Genomic DNA, 15,441 nt, shown 5'->3' with positions numbered 1-15,441 from the left:
TAAAAATGATCACAATTCGAGATATCAAACCTCTCCATCTGCCGATCTTAATTTCAACCGTTACTTTTAACGGTTGATATTCAAAGAGGTAGATGTGGTAGTGTTGTACGTGTCGAATTGTGCTCATTTTTGATAGAAATGTAGAGTCTTATAAGAGGAACATATCATCAAAATATTAGATTGAAATTCATTGTCTTTTGAATTTTGCGGAAAAAATAACACGAATCATGTATAATAGTGTGCATCTAAGAGTGTCCATGGATCCTTCCATGTGTGCATTTAGTAGTAAAACATGTTTGGAGGAATCTTTTTTTAAGTTTATGGAATGAAGTTTTGAAAAATAACCGTACGAAATGAAGAGATTTTCAAAATTATAAACAAGGAAGGTTAAAAGTTTGGGCTAAAGACCGACTTTAACTAACTAATTACTTTTTTTTTTTTTTGACCAAAAATAGGGACGGACTATAACCGGAATATCTCTGCGAGGCATGTCCCTGCAATGTGGTGTCTCTTTTATGTAAGTCGTCCCACATCTAACTAGTTTGAGACTATTTGAGACAAATTGGATTTTGAACTGAGTCATCAATGGTAGAACCAGGTTTTAGTATTAATGGGGCTAAGTAATTGACATTTATAAATTCAGTGGACTAACACTAAAAATTAGATAATTAAAAGTGAAATATAAGAGAAGAAAAATGAAGGGTTAATTTAGTTTCAGGGGAACGCTAAATGCAGGTTTAGCTCACCCCTAAGCAGGTCTTGCGACATAGGGGATTCAAAAAATGTTATCTACTTGTTAATTAATCCCTCCTTACATTTTAATGAATATTTTATCCCCTCGTGTTCCGTCACTACGAGTCACACATACTTCAACTGGTAGTCCAATAAGACACTTTAAAAATAAAATTTTAAAAGTCTAAGCATTCGGACGAACAACTATTCTAGTTAGAGCTTAGGGTTCGTATGGCGATCAATAAAAAAAGATATTTTATTGAACCATGTGGATAAATAAACACGTATTTGCACTATTATAAATCAGAGTAAAATTAATAAACTCTCATTATGATTTTTTTTTAATATTAAATCTTTCGTAGAATAGAATTAAAATTTAAAATATTAAAGTTAAAATTTAAAATATTGAATTTAGGTGAGATAAAATATGATACAGTGAGATAAAAATTAGTAAATAATATTTTGGAAACATAATTTGAAGTGAGCATTTTTGGGATAGACACGGTTTCGGGAGAGACGCTGACGGTTTTGGTAGAAATATCCGTGAATATTCTTGATCCGTGCAGATTTTATAGGCCCGCACGACTCTTCATTAAACGCCGGATTGATCTACTAACTCACTCAACAAACCAACAAATCTATGATTTGTTTTTTCTTTTTTCAGGTTTGTTGAGTCCAAAAAAGGATCAACATAAATAATTTTTGATTTGTTGAGTCAATACAAACTACTCTTGGTACTTTTTTCTTTTTTTTCAAAGGTTTGTGACATGGTTTCCAAATGAGTCAAATGAACTCAACCAATTCAATAATACTAAAGATCAAAATTTTGAGCAGTTCTAGAAGACTGCCCATACAAAGTACAAACAATGTAAAAAACGTAAGGTGGTTCCTATTATAATGTTATGTTATCAGGCACTTTACGTGAGAATGTAGGTGGCGGTGTTTAATGAACCTCATGCTTAATTTGGGCGCTAAGCTTGATCTTTTTATTACATTTTGTGATAAGTCCCGCACCCACGTGAAAATGATGCCTTGAAGAATGATGGCCTATGGCACCGACACCGGTAAACAGCCAAACTCACGAAAGTAGTAGTCTTCTAATTTCGGGGCCAACGTTTTGTGTTAGTTGTTTGTTTAAATGAACCTGTTAGGTAGCAGCTCACGCTTTGTTTGATGTTTGTTGTTTTAATGGTGCAGTTTTTGTATGCACTAGAAATGCAATGATTTAATTACTAAAAAAAGACGCTACTTTTTTATAGAACAAAAAGAAAGACATTAGCAATAAGAATTATATAGTGTTCTTGTCTGCATGTACGTCCAGCTGGGCAGATCAATAAACCAGGCAGCTGGGCAGTTCGTACGATTGCTATATTTAGCTATAGATTTAGCTAAACAAACACTACGTACTACTATTTGAGCACATCGTTGGGCATTGGGATAAAGCATCTGATAAAAACTAATAGGTCATATAATTGCAAATTCAATGGCATCTCTAGTGGTATTCAAATAATTAATAACTTATTGCATAAATGATAGAAATCAGAGTCCAGACTCGAGAGATGGTGTATCTGTACACAAACACAAAGTCCAGCACTCCGTAAAACAAAATGGCTGAAGAAAAAAAAGAAGGTAAAGATGACAATGAAAACAAAGTCAAGTAGGAGAAAACAAGAATGACTAGTTGAGTATATTATTAGTTAATCTACAGCATATCAAAATTACTTGTAAGACGATTAAACCTAAGCTAGATGAGAAGAATTGATGTGCGAGTCGACATAATAAAATCTGCTTCTACTCTCAAAAATCATTACATTCTTAACTTGCCACTTGTGCAACAAATTGCAGCTGAAACAAAGTTCGATTTCTACATCTGTTACGTATCATTGCTGAAATTTTGTGCCTACTACGTGCACTCTCGAGCATTATCTGCCACTCATAGCATAACAGCATGAAGCACCGGTACTTAAAAGAACCACAGATTGCTAAATGAACTGAAGTGAAAAGAATGTAACAGCAAGAAGCATACTTAAAGATATTCTAGATGCAGCTTCATTTTAAGACTGCAGCAACAGCATACATTGCAGCTCACAGGAGAGAAATACAAAGAGGGAACTGAAGGCAAAGGGCAAACACCACGTACCACAACTATAAATTATAAAAATCTAAGATATATCACTAAATTGGCAGCTCTAAATTACCAGGTAAGTAGGAATGACTTCGCAAATGGAATAAATTCAGTAACAAAAAAACGAGAAATCAATGCAAGTGTTAATAGCTTAAAGATACAGAAGTAATATGTACAGCAATAAAAACTAGTCTGCACCAATGTAAAGCTTATTGACAAGCATTATCAGTGCAGGTTCTACTGAAATTGGAAGTCCTACTGGTGATGCAGTTTCAGTTTCTACTGAAATGCAAGCATGTATAGGTTTATAATGTAATCAAACACATCTTCTATTCTTAGAAATTGTCAGTCCTATAAATATTCAGTTCTCACAATACAATACTACCACTCACTATGCAAGTTCTGGTTTTCTTCAACCACAAAGGTTTGGATGAACAATTCCAACATTCTTCCAGCAGAAATTATATCAGATATTCTCACTCGTCTCCCCGTTGAATCAGTTAGCAACAGTAGCGCTTTCATCACTGGCCTACTATGGAAGGTCTAGAGCAGCACGCAGTTTCATCCCTTATCTGAACAGATGGCTCTTAAGAGGTACTAAAGCCTAAAAGGTAAGCTCACGCAGCACAAACATATGTATTTAATGTAACTATCATCAAAAACTAACAACATTTATAGATGAAGCAAATCCAAACTGAACACTTGTAATAGCTAATAAGATCTGCAATGGAAATCTTCACTAACAGTTGAAATGCAAGCTCTGAACTGATCATTCTATGTTCATAAGAGAATGTTACAAGTACATACAGCACTACCAAAATCAGAAATGAAAACACCCTGAAATTTTTTCCTGACTAAAACCAATTGGAAACTGTGAGAAATTTACAAAATCTCTAATTCAATAATTACCAGTACAACCAATCCCAATCCCAACTGATCTTTTTCTCTGTTATGTTTCTCCCATCAATGAGAACCCGGAGATGAAGAATATCTCACGTCTAATTCTGAGACCATCCTGCGTAGAAAAACCAAAAACATGAATGTCAATATTCTGAGCTAAGATCAAGAAACCATTTTTTTTTTACAGATCTTATCTTATAAAGAGGTTCTAGACTGGGTACTTCTGCTCATATCAAAATTAGAAGGGAACTAACAATTTAGTTTTGAGAGAATAAGTCATTATCACAAGAATTTCAAAAATCTGTATCTTCTGTCTTCTCTTTGATCTCCACCAAGCTATGTGTAATGGTTCTTATTCCCCCATTTTGATATTGGAAACGGCAACAAGAACTACTCCAGCAACTGGTTTTTCCGCCTCCTCACACTGCCGTCAGCCTCCACACTCGCTCAATATCTCCCAAAATATTAGGGATTTGATTATAAGGGAAGTGTATGACTTACTAGAATACCCCTAGTCTAAACCAGATATTTCCATAGTAGCCCAGTCAGGGTGCAAGCTAGGGCTGCACATAACCGACTCGACCCGCCGACCCGACCCACACCAGTCAAAAAATACCCGTACCCGAACCGACCCACCTAGGTATGGATCGACTATGGGTGAGGCACGTGAAAACCCACCGTATGTTGGGTCGGTTGCGGGTAGGAACTTCCTTCACCCGAACCGACCCACCAACCCGCCCAATATTCCCTAACATGCTAGTCCTTAGATTTTCTATCCTACAATGAATCTCAGCCATTTGATTGAAAAAATAAAATACCTAACCCTAACTAAGCATCGCACTCGTAGCCCACACCTATCACTTCGGCCTCTTCTTCTCTCCTTCTCAGAAACAGAGTCACGGAGACTCTTCTTCCCTAAATTGATTAATGGCTGCTTCATCAGCTGATCAGCATGCCTCGTCGGAAATGGTTTATCCACCCCTAGTAGTAAATTAGGTGTTAACAAAGAATTTTATGGAAAATATTTGTCTCCTTCATTTTTAAGTAACTTTAATTTTCTACACTTGAATTCTGTAATTCTTGATGAATCATGATACAAGTAATTTGCAAGTTATGACGGGTAACCCACCACTCGACCCGAACCAATCCAACCCGTCTTATTATGGGTCGGGTGAAAAACGACCCATTGTTATGGTGGGTCGGTTGCGGGTAAAAAGTTCAATTACCCACCAACAGTGGGTCGGGTGGTGGGTGAGACCAAACCCGATCCATGTGCATCCCTAGTGCAAGCACTGTTTGTTGACTATAACTGGAGGAGAGCTTTCCCTGAAGTAACTAGACTTTTGAAGCTTTCTTCAAATATCATGTTTCTCGCTTTCCACCAACACCATAAGATACAAGCAAACGAGCCGGAAGAATTTCCCCTATCTTTAATATTTAAGAAGCTGATTGGAAGATCTTTAAATCTGGCTGACCCTCTACTAAGACAAAGGTGAGAAGCAAATAGGAGACCTTGAGTGATATGACACTGCAGAAAGAGATGATTTATTGTTTCATTGCACTGCCTACAAAGCTTGCAAATCATATTATGACCTCTAACGAATCCACCTATCTAATAGAAATGATAAGGGGTGTCTGAATTTGATGAAACTACCATTTTACCCTCTATAAAATTTTAATATTACCAATTTATCCTCATTAAATCCTAATAACAGAAAAACAAAAATCAAATTCATTTTCATTTCCATCAAAATTAAGAATTCCAAATCAACCAAAAACATTGTTGATAATCACCCAATCCACTAAAATAGATAATTTTTCAATTTAGCTCGAGTCAGGTACTTTTCTATTAACCCAATCCCCTAAAGTAGGTTTCAATAACATGCAATCACTCAAAAATCCAATTTTTTGAAATCAAAGTTTATGGGTTTATAAGAATCGGTCTATGTCAATGCACTTGTAAACCGATTTCATTTAAAAACGGTTGTTGTTCATGCCCACAAACACCGATTATCCTAGATGGACATTCTGGTTGGAGAAAATTGAACCAGAATCGGTCTACGTTAATGTCCACATAGCCATGTTCTGGTATGGAAGAGATAATTGTTGTTTTTGTGTTCTTTTTTGTTAGAATCGGACTACATGAACACTTTTATAAACCGGTTCCTATTGTGCAATGTCAGGAAACGGTTTTTACGTGTGTATCGTGTAAACCGATTCTGGTTAACCATTTTTTTTCCAGTTCATACTCGATCACAAAATGAGTATGAAAGCATACTCGATTTCAGTTCGAGTAGAAATGAAAATGAAAATAGTTCTGTACTCGAATCGAAAATGCGTATGATTTTACCCAAAGTGAAAATGAGTATAATTTCATACTCGAATTGAAAACGAGTATAACTTCTCAAACGATCTAAAAATGAGTATGACGTCATACTCATTCTTAACTTGCGTATAGAATGACTTTTAGTTTTAGTTGATGTTTAACAACACATAATTTACCGATAAAAAAGAAAATTTTTACTCGTAATCGGTTTATATTCATGTCCATATACATCGATTCCGGATAATCGGTTGATTTTCACATGTCCATATAAATCGATTTTGGATAAAAGCAAATTTCAATTTTTTTTTTTTTTTTGTTTTTAAAGTTACAATATACCAGCGTCAACATAAATCGATTCTGGGTCAGTTTTCTTCAAAAAATTTCAAAATTTTAAATCTTTTCATGTTTTGATGATTCATTGACACAAATTAATTTCACATCCAATACGATATTTTTACTACTAATCAATTAAATTAACGCTAAGTAATCAGGAATAAATTAGACATTAAAAAATAGTTGGATAAGAGATTTCTAGAAATTACTTCTTAATGATTCTTTTTGTTTTTTTAGTCGTAGGTCCCCATTTAGTCGGGCAAAAGAATTGCCCCCATCTTTAATATTTAAGAAGCTGACTCAAAGGTCTTGTACAGATAAATCTGGCTGACCTCTACTCTAAGAGAAAGGTGAGAAGCAAATAGGAGACCTTGATATAATACGGCAGAAAGAGATGATTTATAGTTTCATTGCACTGCCTACAAAGCTTGCAGATCATATTATGACCTCCAACGATTCCACCTATGTTTGCGAGCCCACACCCAGACCATTGTTAAGCATTCTCTATATGACTTTAGGGGAAATAGTTTCCAGACTCCAAAATTTCTTCCAGTCAAATAAAGGACTTTAGGGGGCATGGTTTTCAGAAACGTTATTTACAGTTAGGTTGCAGTTTTCAGTTTGTTCGTAGTCATAAAAGTAAGTTAAATCTTTTGACAGGAAAAATCAATGCGAGAAAATTGTTGTTGCTTACTGAGTATAAACATTTTTAATGTTTATTGAAACTTGAACAAGGCAAGCTATAGATAAATAAACCTCAGAGGCATATGCTCAAAGTAACATAAAATCTAAATTCATACACCTCGGAGGCATATGCTCAAAATAGCATACGTTTTAGGATGCAATCGTAACTGAACAAACTGAAAGGACTAAAATGCTGCAACATGCATTTCAGAAGACAGTAGAAACTAAGAACTTCAATTTCAACACTAATAATAGTAGATCTTTATCTTCGAGTGTGGTAGTCTTTCCAGGATTGGTATAGAGAGTAGAGAAAATTTGGTCCAACTGACCAGTTTGAGTTACAACACTAAGAGCTAGACTGACTGACTAGTCTGAGTTACACTTAATCGATGGAGCCAGTGGTTCAAATGGCTTAAACAGAGCATTATAATTCTGCTAAAGTATATCTACATTGGCTCAACATTTTACATTTCTTACAGAATTTCCAGCTACCTGCAATTTGGTAATGAAGGAACTTAGTGAATAACGAACTGCAGGGTCGCATTGAACTTGCAAATCATAGAGTGAGGACCTCCACACAAAAAAGTTGTATAAAGCTACTGTTTGCAACCCTATGCCTCCTGAAATATGAATGAACAACTACGGTTATGGTTTACAATAATTTTTTCATTCATTGGTGGTGCCACTCTCAGTCTGTTCATAATTTCATACTCATAGACACAACAGGATACATATTCTACATATAAGTAACCGAATGAAACTATCAGAGATCAAAGAACAAGCCATAGATGCAAATAACAATTTGAATTGATCTGAAATTATGACTACTCTACTTTTTACATGGAAAGAAGGGAGGGTCTTTAAGAAAGAGTAGTATAAGACTAGCTAGCTAAGATGGATTAAACTAATACAAAATTAAGATGTCGCTAGAATGAAAAAAATTCTAAACCCAGATTTATGCCATAGGAAACATTTTAAGCTGACGGAGTCTGTCTAAAACCAACTATCGAGCCTTGGTTAACAAGGACAGTACACCAAATTTTCAATAACCAGGAAAAACCGACAATGCTGATCTAGAAAAGAATCTAAAAGAAATGCTTACCAGAAACTAAAAAGAACGCTTATCGGAATGTCACGGAGAATCACTCTCTTGTTGAATATTTGTGTGAGGTGCCTCGCTATAGCATCTCTGCTTCAGAATGGGAGAAAGGATTTCGACAAAAGTGGAAGCTAATTTAATAGAACAGTCAATTGGAATTGAAGAGGGGATCCCACCGACTTCAATTTTGGTGAACGTCTCCTTCTTCAGATCATAAGAATAAAGAGTTGCAGAGTCTATTCCGCTTTCTAATCGTTGATTAGATTGTATAAGTATTTGGTGCATTCCCGCACCAGCATAAAAACCGCAACTTTGAATATAGTCCCAAGAAAAAGGTAATGTGATAGTATATTCAGTAACCTTCTCCTCAAGATTACCAGAATTTGTAATTTCAGTCTTCTTCCCCCTGTTATCGTACTCAGCATGTTCTCTGTATAGCCAAAGCTTGACGATATAAGCAGTCATTCTATAAGCTATATCTATGAGCCCATCCACTTCGAACAAGTTGCAGAGTCGATGATAACCAGAAAACGGGTTATTGAGGATGAGATTGGGAATTGTAATCGTTCTGAACTTCTCACTCCCAACATCAAATGCAAGTAATACAGCATCATTATTATCCCAATTGCCACTCATAAACTTAGAGGTGCAGTAATAAATACAACCATTCACATAAACAGAACCCCTCGCCAAATTACAAGGCGGGACCTCATCAGTCCTTCTCCATGCATCATCTCCTATAGTCAAGACCTCGCAAACTCTATGCCGATCACCCGAGTGGCTTTGACTTGGTTGCCGATTAATAAACAAACACATGATAATACTTTGTGTTTTCTAGTGACAGGATCAAACCCAAATTCATATCCAAATTCAACGACCGTGAGCAAAGAAAGTACATGTTTCTTTCGTAGTGTCGATCTAACACGTGGAGTTACCTCTCTTGTGCTGATGTTGTATACGCAAACATCAGACTTGGATCTGTCAATAAAACATAGCAAACCATTTACAGGTCCAAGAATCTCATTACAACTAAATGAATCTGTCTTCCTTATAGTGTGAATTCCCGCTTTGCTTCAATCTGGACTTAGATTGGCTGTCAGAATTAAATCATTGTCATCTGGATCCTTTGAATTAAGTGGTTTCACCAAAAGGAGAGATGGACGTGCTTTTGCATGTGCATAATGCAAATAAGCAAAGTGTGAATCTTGTTCAATTAGGATAGCCATGTTTTAGATACGCATTTGAAACGCATAAGTGACTTCACAGGTAATCGGCTTAGTATCTCACATTTTATAACATTTTCATCATCAACAACAACATTACTTCTAACGACACTGCTGCTACTACTACTATCGTTCTCAGTATCACCACTAATTGTAGACTTGTCCATTTCTTGAAATCAGACCTAGAAATTAGCTTAGGAGCTGGAAAAGGAAATTTAATAGAAATAGAACGCTTTACAAAACATAAGAGTAAGGATTTAGAGAAGAGATCAGATTGAACTTACAGTGTTTGCTGCAATTGATATACAAAATCGATCTCCTCCAGTAAGAGAGACTGAGAAATTGAAAACCCTAACTATCAAATTCAATACCCTGGAAGGAAAAGAAATTGGGTTCATACGGTGGAAATTGAAAATTGGTCTAATGCTTTTGCAAAAGGTGTGTGCCTTGGAAAATGTTATATCACACTTCAGGATTACCTATTAATGGGTGGAGTTTGAATACATATATAATAGTCATTTGGTTTACAAAACTAACATACAGCATAATAAACAAACCTGAAGTCAACCAACTAACAGACTCAACTCCTTGAAGCTTTCGCTGCGCAACTCTGATATGTCTCTGAAACTGAAAGTGGAAATGGGTGAGTACATCATCTTAAAAGGGGTGCCCAGTAGGAATAACATTTAATTTTCAAGTAATCATGCCAAGATTTGGAAAACAATAATGTCTTCCCAAACATTAAAAAGTGACCAAGTCACTGAAATAAACAAACATGTATATAGACAAACTCCTTCTTCAAACAATGTATAATATTGATGGCGATTCCACACCGAATAATAATATTATGGTGTATCGCCCTAGCCATAGCATAAAAGCAGAAAATAAGTAGGTATACATGCGAAGGAGCGTATCCTATATACCACAAGTGGCAATTCTTATTTCCCATAACAATTCATATGACAAACAAACATTACAAGTCCTTTCCAAACCATGGAAAGAATAAAAGAATCAACATAACATCATAACACCAATTAAACAATGCATGGGATGCAAAACAGACAACGCATGAGTTTGATAAACATAAATCTTTGTAAAGGAAACAATAATGATTACAAAAGAGTTAAATATAATTTCCACCTCTTTTGATGATAAGCCACGCCTACCTCGAAATCTACGGTCCACTGGTTCATCCTTTGAATCGATCGTTGTTAATAACTAACTGTTAATCACACAAGAACTCTAAGAAATCTAGCCACAATGGCTCATACAAGAATCATACAAGTCTATCTAATGGTTATATGCCCATTTATGATTCTACACCTTTTATTATATATCTTTAGCATAACTTAGGTAAACTAATCCAACTAGTTTAGTTCTATAGTCCATTAGTTAAGTCTTATGAATATCTACAACTTAGCTAATTCGAACCATAAGAGGTCCAAATCATCAAAATAGGAAAAATAACCTTAAGCCCAAGTCCACTAATCTGGACCATTAATCTAAGGCCTAATCTACCTAAGTCAACTAACGGTCACTAACGGTCAACATGGTAATTTAACACCCAATGTCAGTCAAAGGTCAAAGTCCAAGGTCAATGGCCAAAGAAATCAACTTGGTCAGGGTTCATTGAGTCAAGTATGGTCACTGAGTTAACTCAATCAGATTTACTAAGTCAGACACAATGTAGTCAATATCGGATTTCGGTGAATATCGGTCGAGTACCGAGACACGATATTTCGGTGAATGCCAGTGAAATATCGGCCAATATCGGCATAATATCGTCCAATACCGGCAATATCGGCATCTCAGTGAAATATCGAAACCGATATTATCGGCGGTATCTCGGCCATCTCGGCCGAGATTAACTACATTGGTCAGGCACTGAGTCAGTCAGACATCTGACTGAACAACAAGGCTTAATGCTAAATCCTTTGCTCAGGCCAAAGAACACTAATGCACATCAAGGTAGTAAGATTATCGGTCGTCATCAACTTATCGTGGGAGAGAATCCATAGAAAGAAATTGACTTTATAAGGATATAACCGACTCCATATAATTTCGTTTGGGAAATTTATATCACCCGGCTTGTTAAGAGAGATAATTCCATTCTTTACCGTATATGCCTATAACTTGCCATTATCCCCAACCATTCATAATCTAGAATCTACAACTCCTTCTTGGATATTTACCCATTCTAGTAAAGATTTTATAGAATCGACCTCATTATAGCTTGTGAGTATCTTTCGCGAGACATAAACTTTCATTTGATGCCGTCACTTGATATCTCATACAATACTACACACCCTTTAGTTCTTGAAGCTTCAAAAGCTAACGGAAATATATTGCATAAGACAACATCTCCGATCCAAAAGTCTTCCCAAAATCTAGTTTCGTTACCCGTCCCAATTTTGAATCTTACATGTTTATTGAAGTCTTCAAACTCATTATATATATTATGCCACAAACTACACCACAGGTTGGAATTACAGTTGTTATTAAGATAAAGAGTTAGGTAGTGGAGATAGTGTAGTGGCTAAGGCGGTCATGTAATTTCGCATTCTTTTTTCTTTTATATAAGGAGTTTCTCAACATTGTAAAATTTATTTTCAAAGTTCATCTTCATTCTCTTCGTTTCGGTAGTTTCTAAGTTATACTTTTCTTGGTTTTTTCAACTTTTTTGAAGTATTTCAAACCCTTTCATATGTTCCAAATTTTCATTTTATGATGGTAGACTCAATTAGAATCTGTTAATTTGAACCTTTCAATATTAATGTTTCTCGGGTTCAAAATTATAAAACATGATTTATCCATTCAACAGTCACATCTTCGATCATTTTCCCTATTTCCACTTTCACTCATCGATTTTTGATGTTATGTGATTGTGCTTTCACTGAGTTGGTATCAAACTTCTCTGCTAATCTATGTAAAGTGATGTTTCCTATTTATAATAATCGATCAAGACCGGATTGATTAAGAAGTGAGGTGTTGGTGGAAAATGATAATCCAAAATTGGGTTGAGTTTTTTGCTACTTTTTGTACATATACTGAACTGGTTTTGATTTTTCCTATATTTAATTAAATTTTATGTTCTCAATTATTTAAAATTTAGAATTAAGTATTTGAACATCAAAAAGAAGCAAGTGGTTAAAAAAGATGTAACATAAAAGATGTTAGATTATTGAAAGCTAACCAAAATACATACTCCCTCCATTACTTTTTAATAGGCTGGTTTCTATAAATAAATACTTCAAAAAAATAAGCTGGTTTCCTAATTGGGAAAGTCAAATGTTACTTTATTTTTTAGGGACCACTTTTCTCTTAACTTCTTTTGATGACAAGTGTCATGTGGACCATTTCACTTTACTTTTTTTTGCTGACAAGTGTCATGGGGACCATTTCAATTCACTTCTTTTATTGACAAGTGTTATGAGGACCACTTTAAATGATTAGTTCTCTTAATTTCCTTAATTTTTTTCTAAAAACCAAACAAGCCTATTAAAAAGTAACGGAGGGAGTATTATATATAAAATTTTCTAGTTTTTTTATACCTTTTCATATAAACTGGTACCCATCAACAATCTTGTAAAACCGAGGTGGTTGGCTCCGTGTTATATTTCCCATAAACCCAATTTTCTTAATTGCTAACAGGCCAATTCAGTAGACTTGGCCAGTTGAGCAAACTAGCAACGAACAACCCCATTTCCCCGGTTGGTACTCGAGACTGGGTTATACTGCACCAAATTACAGCTCCTTCATGGACTTGATAGGTTTGCCAAACTAAGTCAAACGGCTTTTCTCTCTGCTCTCAAGTCAACTCCATATATTACGACTAATTTTGTTACCATCTTCGGGACAACGAGGATATATATGTATACCAGAAATAGGAATAGAGGGACAACTCTAGTCAATGGCTTTCACTAGGCTCTATTTTTGGACTAGAGTTGTACCTGGAAAGCTAACTCTATGAACACTCATATCCAAGACCCTGGAAAGCTGCCAAATACACCACACGTTGCGTTACACTCATATTACTCGTACAAATCCATCCCCAAAAAGCAAAATATAATGCTGATTTATTTATTTATTTATTTATTTATTTATTTTATTTTTGGATAAAAAAACAAAGAAAATTGGAATTGGAAATGTGTTTTCTTTCTTCACATTCATACTCCAACACCCTAACTTAGCAGAGTGCATTTAACTTCAACGATCTATTCAACCCCATTTTGGATCGCCTTGAGCCTCATTTTCTTTTCTTTTTGAATTGGAAATCACATAGCTAGTTTTGAGCTTTTGTATTCATTTCCAGGACACTTGCTCCCGCTCAGTCTTCATGATAGACCTGTTACTATATTCTTGACTTTCTGAATTTTATGAGATCGCATTTGGAACACAAGTCAACTCAACAACACTAACAAAATTATATGAACGCAAAAGCGCAAAAATAGTGTGATGTTCATTCATGGTTAATAGTGTGTTTGTGCGACTCAAGACAACAACCATTATGCCTTTCAGATAAGAAAAAAATCAGTATAGTCTGTGTTATGATGCAGCAGTTTAATACTTAAACATATACCCCAATTTTAGTCGCAAAAATGTTCATCGAAGAGAAAAACGAGACTTCCCTACATTTCATTATCATGCAGCAAGACAAAGAGCAAAAATTATTCCGGTAATGCAGAATGGGAAAGTATATTAATTGCGGGAGTACTACAAGGTCCATCAAGATTAGAGCAAAATCTATACTTTCAATTCCATGTTTTATTTAAAAGAAAAAGAGTTAGCATCCAGATTTGGATCATCATGTCATGTTCAAGATCCTGGAAGATGGATCATGTTGTTGGTTTTGAAAAATTCTTGAGCAGAGTGAAATAGCTCACAACGTCCGAGTGAAATTGGGAATGTTAACAGCTATTTAAGGGCGTAAACTTTGGTCCAAGTTAAAATTCGTTCAGCAAAACCAAAAGAAAGAAAAAAAAAAAGTAAATTGTTAAGACAGTCATGGAGGAGAATTAACTCGATGATCATTCAAATGTTTCAGTCACCAGGAAGCAACCAACACCAAGTACAATGATCTGGAGATACTTCTTCTAAACACAAAAAGCTTTTACGCATGGGTTGTCCTTCCTCTTCAGACCCAGTTTTTTATAGATCTGGTGCTTGCTCCAGCCTCCAGATCCTAAAGCAAAATCGAGATTACTTACAAAAGATTAGATCAGTCAAAGCAACCACAGACATCTTTCGCACCTATATACTCCCTCGGTTTTAGGAAAAGAGATAATTTCACTTTTTCAATTTGGCCTAAAAATAGGCTAATGTTGCGAACAATTCTAGCATACAAACAGACAACATTTTAATGTCATAGGAAATCCTAGGCTCTAGACTATCAAGAAGACATACATGCACTCAAAGAACTAAGGATGGCTATCAAAGTCTGAATAATATCCAAAGGTTATTAAAGAGAAACTCACCTCCGTCCTTCACTTTGCTATTCTGAGCACTTTATCTGCTTAGATCCATTTCTGAGCAGTAATCCTGGCTTTCTTCAGGAGCTATGATGGCAAAAAAAAACAAAAATTGGTAAAACCATACATAAATTCAATCAAATAAGCTCCCGTTTCAAGTTGGTATATGCTACAAACATGCTGAAAAACAGTAAGAAGAGTACAAAAATCCTAGGACCCAGACTATATTAACAAAGAACAACTGATACCCAGAGCCTTTTAAAGAATAAACCAGACAGCGAAAATTCACCTCTCTTTATTCTGTTAGATGTTAGGCCACTTTGTTCTGATTTGACCGGCTGCTGAACAGCATCTTGGCTTCTCTCAAGTAACTGTGATGAGAAAGAACGCAAAGTAGATCATACATAGATCAGTCAGTGAGCTCACATGTCAAGCTGATATACGTTACAAACATGCCTTGAGAATAGTACTTACCTTGGCACCCTCTTCTGGCTGCATTGAGCTGTGACGTTGGCTTTCTCATCTACCTATAATGGACAACGGACATGAAC

General features: G+C 35.5%; 1 long non-coding RNA gene across 1 annotated transcript; it reads right to left on the bottom strand.

The window, feature by feature from the left end:
- Positions 1 to 3,566: 3,566 nt before the first annotated feature.
- Positions 3,567 to 4,200, bottom strand: LOC113337321. The gene is made up of 2 exons (XR_003354177.1): positions 4,012 to 4,200; positions 3,567 to 3,872 (listed from the first exon to the last, which is right to left on the bottom strand). It is a non-coding gene; the product is annotated as an uncharacterized LOC113337321 (long non-coding RNA).
- Positions 4,201 to 15,441: the final 11,241 nt, after the last annotated feature.

The sequence above is a fragment of the Papaver somniferum genome, unplaced genomic scaffold (assembly GCF_003573695.1).
Source record: "Papaver somniferum cultivar HN1 unplaced genomic scaffold, ASM357369v1 unplaced-scaffold_16, whole genome shotgun sequence".
In the NCBI taxonomy this organism is placed as follows: Eukaryota; Viridiplantae; Streptophyta; class Magnoliopsida; order Ranunculales; family Papaveraceae; genus Papaver; species Papaver somniferum.
The sequence above is the reverse complement of the archived record's forward strand: the minus strand, read 5'-3'. Positions and strand labels throughout refer to the sequence as shown.